This window comes from Otolemur garnettii, unplaced genomic scaffold (assembly GCF_000181295.1).
Source record: "Otolemur garnettii isolate 467f Iridium unplaced genomic scaffold, OtoGar3 scaffold00108, whole genome shotgun sequence".
Taxonomy (NCBI): Eukaryota; Metazoa; Chordata; class Mammalia; order Primates; family Galagidae; genus Otolemur; species Otolemur garnettii.
The window spans coordinates 6,006,582-6,013,678 of NW_003852503.1; the positions used below are offsets into that span (position 1 = coordinate 6,006,582).

At 45.8% G+C, this 7,097-nt stretch overlaps 1 protein-coding gene across 2 annotated transcripts in view; it reads left to right on the forward strand.

Annotated features, from left to right (window-relative positions):
- Positions 1–3,159: 3,159 nt before the first annotated feature.
- IFT46 (intraflagellar transport 46) overlaps positions 3,160–7,097 on the forward strand; it is an 18,875-nt gene continuing 14,937 nt past the window's right edge. The window contains exons 1-2 of one of the 2 annotated variants that reach the window (XM_003796847.3): positions 3,160–3,372; positions 4,676–4,772. The gene's annotated coding sequence lies outside the window, so the exon portion shown is untranslated. The remainder of the gene's footprint in view (positions 3,373–4,675; positions 4,773–7,097) is intronic. The other variant, XM_023517298.1, reaches the window with a different exon arrangement.

Below are 7,097 nucleotides of genomic sequence, written 5' to 3' on the forward strand. Positions count from 1 at the left end.
GCTATTTTTTGGTTGCAGCCGTCATTGTTGTTTGGCGGGTCTGGGCTGGATTCGAACCTGCCACCTTAGGTGTACGTGGCTGGTGCCTTAGCCGGTTGAGCTATAGGCGCTGAGCCAATTTTACCTAATGTTAACAGCTTCCAGGGCCTCCCATATGAACCTTCGAAGTTCTGAGCAAAGAACATTTAATGACGATTCTTGGGAAATATGACATTAGCTGAATTAAACTGCAGAAGAAAAACCACCCTGTAAGCACGCATCACAAGGAGTACTAGGAGGCAGAATATCATAATGGTTAAAAGCAGAGACTTGGGTGGTGCCTGTGGCTCAAAGGAGTAGGGCACCCGCCCCATATGCCAGAGGTGGTGGGTTCAAACCCAGCCTCGGCCAAAAACTAAAAAAAAAAAAAAAAGCAGAGACTTAGGGCTCGATGTAGCTCAGCGAGTAGGGCGTCAGCCACATACACCAGAGCTGGTGGGTTTGAACCTGGCTTATGCCTGCCAGACAACAAGGACAAGTACAAACAACAACAACAACAACAAAGCCAGGTGTTGTGGCAGGCACCTAATCCCAGCTACTTGGGAGGGCAAGAGAATCACTTAAGCCCAAGAGTTAGAGGTTGCTGTGAGCTGTGATGCCACAGCATTCTACCAAAGGCAACAAAGTTGAGACTTTGTCTCCGAGAAAAAAAAAAAAAGGCAGAGATTTAGGAATGAGACTGACCTGTGCTTGATTTCTATTTTCAGCACTTACTTAGCTGAGTGACTTTAGGCAAGATACTTTAACTCTCTAAGCCTTAATTACCTAATCTGTAAATTGACAGTTAACATCTCTCTCCTAAGATTGTATATTATACAATCTAAGCGCTCCTACATAGTAAGCACTCAAGATTACATGCTCATTGTTATAAGCAATAACAAATCACAAAAATAAAAAATATTTTGTTGTTCAATTTTTAACTAAAAGACTTTCAGAGGCGTTACCTCTCATTTCTTTTTAGACCACTTTCCTTGTTTTCCTCTGGAAAGTTTTGTTTTTGAGACAGACTCGCTCTCTGTTGCCCTGGATACAGCGCTGTGGCATCATAGCTCACAGCAGCCTCAAATTCTTGGGCTTAAGCAATGCTTTTGCCTCATCCTCCAGAGTAGCAGGGACTATAGTCCCATGCCACTGCAACTAGCTAGTTTTTTCTATTTTTAGCAGAGATGGGGTCCTACTCTTGCTTAGGCTGGTCTCCAAATCCTGAACTTAAAGGGATCCTCTGGCCTTGGCCTCCTCCCAGAGTGCTCGGATTATAGGCATGTGCCACAATGCCTGGCCTCCTCTGGTGGGTTTTCAGTGTCAAATTTCTTTTCTTTTCTTTTTTTTTTTTTAGAGACAGAGTCTCATTTTGTCACCCTTGGTAGAGCACCGTGGCGTCACTGCTCACACAACCTTCAGCTCTTGGGCTTAGGTGATTCTCTTGCCTCAGCCTCCAGAGTAGCTGATACTACAAGGTCCCCGCCACAACACCCGGCTATTTTTTGTTGCAGTTTGGCCAGGGCTGGGTTTGAACCCACCACTCTTGGTAGATGGGGCCAGCACCCTACACACTGAACCACAGGTGTCACCCCAGTGCCAAATTTCTAATATTCTTTTCTATGTATCTGACTCCCCAAATTATTTATGTCTAGAGTTTTAAAATATTTGTTCTAGGGCAGGTGCCTGTGGCTCAGCGCATAGGGCGCCAGCCCCATATACCGAGGGTGGCGGGTTCAAACCTGGCCCCGGCCAAAGTGCAACAAAAAAATAGCCAGGCGTTGTGGCAGGCACCTGTAGTCCCAGCTACTCGGGAGGCTGAGGTAAGAGAATGGCCTAAAACTCAGGAGTTGGAGGTTGCTGTGAGCTGTGATGCCATAGGACTCTGTCTCTACAAAAAAAAAGAAAAAGGAAAAATAAAATAAAATATTTGTTCTAGGTGGAGCTTGGTGACTCCTGCCCACAATCCTAACACTCTGGGAGGCCAAGGCAGGTGAATTGCTTGAGCTCAAGAGTTCCAGACCAGCCTGATCAAGAGTGAGACCCTGTCTCTACTAAAAATAGAAAAACTAAACAGGCATTGTGGTGGCTGCCAGAAGTTCAGTTATTAGGGAGGCTGAGGCAAGTGGATTGCTTGAGTCCAAGAGTTTGAGGTTGCTGTGAGCTATAATGATGCCATGGCACTCTTTCCAGGGAGACTCTGTTCTCAAAATAAATAAATTTGCTCCTTATATCTTCATTCACTCATTCCTCCATTCATCCACCAAACATGTGACTAATTTATGTAACACACTGGCGCTAGGCGAGTTTAAAAGTTAGTGGGACACAGACCCTACCTTAAAGAAATTCATAGACTTAGTTAGCAAATGAAAATACAAAGCCGGGTGTGGTGGCTCACGCCTGTAATACCAGCACTCTAGGAGGCTCAGGCTGGGGATCCCTTAAGGTCCTGACTTCAGAGACCAGCCTGAGCAAGAGTAAGATCTGTCTTTACTAAAAATAGAAAAATTAGTCTGACCTTGTGGGAGGCCCCTCTAGTCCCAGCTACTTGGGAGGCTGAGGCAAGAGGATTGCAGAAACCCAGGGGTTTGAGGTCGCAGTGAGTTAAGCTGAGGCCACGGAACTCTAGCCCTGGAGACAGAGTGAGACTGTGTCTCAAATAAATAAATACAAAATAAATGAAAAATACAAGACACAGAGTTTTTAATTTGAACCTCAGATAAACAAGGACTAATTTGTTACCATAAGTATGTTCCGTGCCACGGGGCACTGTGATGGTAAAGACTAGAATGTAGTATGCAAGCGATAAAAGGGCGTACAAAGTGATGTGGAATATTCCCTGGAGAGTGCGTCTAAATTCTGATAGGTCTGATCTAGACGTAATCGCATGCCCAAAGATTTTCGTCCTAGCGGGAAGAAAACGCACAGCCTGTTTTCCAGACTGGCGAATTTTAAGAACTGAAATTCATCAGTCGGCTTTGCCACTTACAGCCGCTAGATGCCGCGACAGACGCAGTTACTGACACCATAGACGACTAGACCACTTGGCCGCCCAGAGAGGCAGCAGCCGCACTCCGCTACTTCCTGTGCGTGAGCTCCCCTCGCAGGAAGAGGCGTAAGGTGGGGGGGGGGGGGGAAGAGACGAGGAGGTCTCGCGAGAGGGAAAGCAACTCTCGCGATGATTTATTTATTTATTTATTTATTTGTGTCTGTGTTTATTTGCCTAGCGGCTGACAACGGGCTAGTTGCTCCGGGTGGAACTCCTAAGGTGGTCTAACCTGAGATTGGAGTGAGACCCCAGCCGTAGGCCGGGGTTCTTTCCATATAGAGGAGACGGATTCAGAGGGGCTCCAGGTAATTCATACTTACTCCAGTAGAAAGGGAACTACCTTTCTTCCTCCGAGAGGGAATTGTAGAGGATTTCCCGTCCCCTAGCTCGCTAGGACCTCTTTCCCGTCTCCGTGATAACTGTTCCTTCGCACACACACCCCCCAACCGTCCTGGCTCCTTTATTCTCCAGCTAACGTAAGTGTGATCTGATCTGAAAGACAGGGTGCAGCTGGGGGTGATGCTGTCGATTATTGGATGGGACTGAAAGACTGGAGCTTACCCTTTTTTCGGCGACCCCCTCTCACCCCAAAACTGGCCCCAGTGACCAACTCTTTCTTTCTTTTTACTTCCTTCCTTTCTTTTCTTTCCTTCTTTTCCTTCCCTCCTTCCTTTCCTTTCTTTCCTCCCTTTCTCTCTTTCTCTCTCTCTCTCCCTCCCCTCTACTTTCCCTTCCTTCCTTTCTTCCTCTTTCTCTCTCTTTTCTTTTCTTTCTTTCTCTCTTTCTCTCCCTCTTTCTTGACAATGTCTCATTCTGTTGCCCTAGGCTAGAGTGCTGTGACATCCCTCTTCTTCCCCTTCCTTCCTTTCTTTCTTCTTTCTTTCTGTTTCTTTTCTTTTCTTTCTTTATCTCTTTCTTGACAATGTCTCACTCTGTTGCCCTTGGCTAGACTGCTGTGACATCGTAGCTCACAGCAACCTCAAGGGATCCTTGCTTCAGCCTCCCTAGTACCCTAGGAGCTGGGACTACAGGTGCCTGCCACCACACCCAGCTAGTTTTTCCATTTTTTAATAGAGATAGGGTCTTACTCTTACTCAGGCTGGTCTCTAGCACCTGAGTTTAAATAATCCACCCGCCTCAGCCTCCCAAAGTGCTAGGATTACAGGCTTGAGCCACCCCGCCCTCCCTCAGAGACAGAACTCTTTATGACCTATACAGCCTTCCCTGAGAAACCCCAACAACCTTGGGAAAACTAACCAAAGGAGAGAAGAAAGCCTCAGTCTACATGCAAATACTGTTCTCATCATGCCTTTGTATCTGACGTCTTTAGGGGTATGCTGCAGAATTTGGTGGTCATCTCCACCTTCATTGATTCTCTCATTCTTCAGCCAGGCTGCCAGCAGTTCCTAAATAAGGGCTGCAGCAGAATGACTTAACTGCTTGACTAGGGCCAAAAAGCCTTAAGGAAAGTTTGGATGGGGGTGAAGCTTTTATGTAAAACCAGTGTCTTGAGTAAGGGAGAGGAACCTACTAGTTTGGAATGTATCTCCTGGCTCAGTGCTCAGTGTTCCATAATAGCACTGTGTCCTCATATCTCCTTTTGCTTAGACCAAGATTGTTGAAAACCAGACATATGATGAGCGTCTAGAGATTAACGACTCTGAAGAGGTTGCAAGTATTTATACTCCAACCCCAAGACACCAAGGTAAGAGGAATGCTGAGGAAAGAAATGTTCTCAGAGCAAAGTGCAGGATGATCCAAGGCAGTCTTCAAGTTCTTATTTTATAATAGCAAATGTTGACTTTCAGAGTCAATTTACTTATGTTGCCATAGTTTGTTTCCTAACTAAAGGGAGAGAAATTAGAGCCTCCCAGATTGCAGATTTTCCCCATCCAACCCTATCGCCATTTACTTCATTTTACTATTGTGCTCAACAGGCTGTTGTGTCGTTTTTTAACTTATCAAAACTGTTTTTCTCAGCTTTGAAGATGTCCCATAATCTGCCCTTAAACTACAACCCCAGGCAAAAATTTCAGTGGAATATTTTTAGAGGATGTGACACCATCCATTTCAATAACGTTTTAAAATGCCTACTATGGCTCAGCACCTGTAGCTCATGTGGCTAAGGCACCAGTCACATACACTAGAGCTGGCAGATTCGAATACAGCCCGGGCCTGCCAAACAACGACAACTACTATCAAGAAAAAGCTGAGCGTTGTGGCTGGCACCTGTAGTCCCAGTTACTTGGGAGGCGGAGGCAGGAGAACTTGAGTCCAGGAATTGGAGGTTGTTGTGGGCTGTGATGCCACGGCACTCTACCCAGGGTGACAGCTTGAGGCCCTGTCTCAAAAAAAAAAAAAAAAAAAAGAAAAGAAAAGACTATGTGCCAGCCTTATGCCTGGCTTTGGGTATATAGTGTTAAAACAAATGACACATTATTCCTCCCATCCTGGTGCTTATAATCATTGTGACAAATAAATAAATATAATTACAAATGTGATAAGTGCATTGAGGAGGCAAATTGTTTGCTGTTCTGGAGAGTAATGGTGAGGATGGGGGCCTGATTTTGATAGGGTGGCCAGAGAAGACGTAAGGAGGTGACATTTGAGACTGAAAAATGAGAAGGGTCAGGCCGGACATGGTGGCTCACACCTGTAATCCCAGCCCACTGGGAGGCCAAAGTGGGCAGATTGCTTGAGCTCACCAGTTCGAGACCAGCTCTGAGCTAGAGTGAGACACCGTCTCTATAAAATAGCCAGACATTGTGGACGCCTGTAGTCCCAGCTACTTGGAAGGCTGCGGCAAGAGAATTGCCTCAGTCATCTCAAGAAAAAAAAAAATAGAAAGAAAATGAGAAGGATCCAGAAACTTAAGTAGACCAGGAAGAGGAAACAGCATGTAAGATATAAAAAGTCTGAGGCCTGAAAGAACTTGGCTTAGTTTGAGGACATGAAAGAGACCCGCGTATGACAGAGGGGACTGGATATGTTCGAATCAGAGAGGTAGGCAGGAGGCCTAACACACAGAGCTGTGGAGGTTGTGTTGCTGTCATGGGTGGAATAGGCTGAAAAATGAAAAGGAAAGTGTTGGGAACCAGTTGGAGGGACTCTTGCAGTGACTGAGTTGAAATGGTAGTGGCTTGGAACTTGGTGTGGAAGTTAAGAATAGAAGAGGGAAATACTGTACAAGACATATTGTAGAATCAGTAAGGCTTCCTGATGGATTGACTCTTTTCTTTTTTTTTTTTTGAGACAGAGCCTCAAGCTGTTGCCCTAGGTAGCGTGCCATGGCATCATAGCTCATAGCAACCTCCAACTCCTGGGCTCAAGTGATTCTCCTGCCTCCGCCTCCCAAGTAACTGGAACTATAGGTGCCTGCCACAATGCATGGCTATATTTTGGTTGTAGCTGTCATTATTGTTTGGCGGGCCTGGGTTGGCTTCGAACCGGCTAGCTCAGGTGTATGTGGCTGGCGCCTTAGCTGCTTGAGCCACAGGCACCAAGCCTGGATTTGACTCTTGAGTTAGGAATCAGTATGACACCAGGGTTTTTGTTGGTTTATCATAGTATACAACATAAAGTTTGCCAGTGTTGGCTTGGCACCTGTAGCATGGTGGTTACAGTGCCAGCTACATGCATCGAGGGTGGTGGGTTCAATCTCAGCCTGGGCCAGCTAAACAACAAGGACAACTGCAACCAAAAAAAAAAAAAAATAGCTGGGTGTTGTGGCGGGCACCTGTAATCCCAGCTACTTGGGAGGCTGAGGCAAGACAATAACTTAAGCCCAAGAGTTTGAGGTTGCTGTGAGCTGTGATGCCATGGCCCTCTACTCAGGGTGACAGCTTGACACACAGTCTCAAAAATTTTTTTTGCCAGTCTTCTAGCTGTTAAGTCTAGCACTCTTTTGACTTTATTAGTTACTAATCTTGACTTTATTAGTTACTAATCGCTCTCTTTTTTTTTTTTTTGAGACAGAGCCTCAAGCTGTCCCCCTGGGTAGAGTGCTGTGGCATCACAGCTCACAGCAACC